Consider the following 894-nt stretch of genomic DNA (forward strand, 5'->3'; position numbering starts at 1 on the left):
ATTACATTGGGTTGCATAAACATTTGATCAGTGATGTAAATTTTTAAACTAAAACAGCACATTTTTGTGTTCATTAGAGGATGTTCAGTATACTCCCTGTATTATGCAAATATTTTCTATAACCATAGTTTTGGTTAAAATATTATATTGCAGGTATTGGTCCTACACTTTGCATAAGACACCACTGTCATAAAAAACTATAGTACGTCACTATAGTATTTTATCTGAAACTATTACTATGGTAAATTATTGTAGGGCATACTAAATGTTTAGTTTACTTGACACTGTCAAGGCCTATAAATGGCAAAATAGCTACAATAAATGGTTGACTCAATATTCCTAACCTATGGTATTTTGCCCTTAGCAAAGGCTCACTGTCAAATAGTGGTTTCCTTACCTGAACATTTCTGACACCACTGGGAGACTGGAATGATCGGATCACCTTTGAAAATTACTCCGGCTTTTCTGTCAGAACAGTATATCATATCAACAGTTTATAGAGATTTCTCATGATCTGAGTACAATCACCGTGGTGAGGTTTGCACATTTGTGCGAGTCCTCAGTATTTAATGAGTGATGTAGAATGACACTGGTTTTGTGGTTTGTCACTGCAAAGGTGACTTCAAATTTGCCTCAATATCTGGTTAAATTTGGTTTAACTTTTATTTTTGGTTTTATTTTTAAGCATTAGTTCTCCAAGGAACAAGGCTGCACTGCTCCATCCACTCATCCTAAAATACACACACACATATATATATTAGACTAAGGATCACCAAATATGAAACTCGTGTCGTTTGTTTACTCTTACACTGAATTTCATTCATTTTTCAGAGTTGTGTCATTAATTTTCAATGGCTTGACACTTGCATGACAACTTTTTCCCCATATTTCTAA

The sequence above is a fragment of the Sinocyclocheilus grahami genome, unplaced genomic scaffold (genome assembly GCF_001515645.1).
Source record: "Sinocyclocheilus grahami isolate Dianchi unplaced genomic scaffold, SAMN03320097.WGS_v1.1 scaffold828.1, whole genome shotgun sequence".
Lineage (NCBI taxonomy): Eukaryota > Metazoa > Chordata > Actinopteri > Cypriniformes > Cyprinidae > Sinocyclocheilus > Sinocyclocheilus grahami.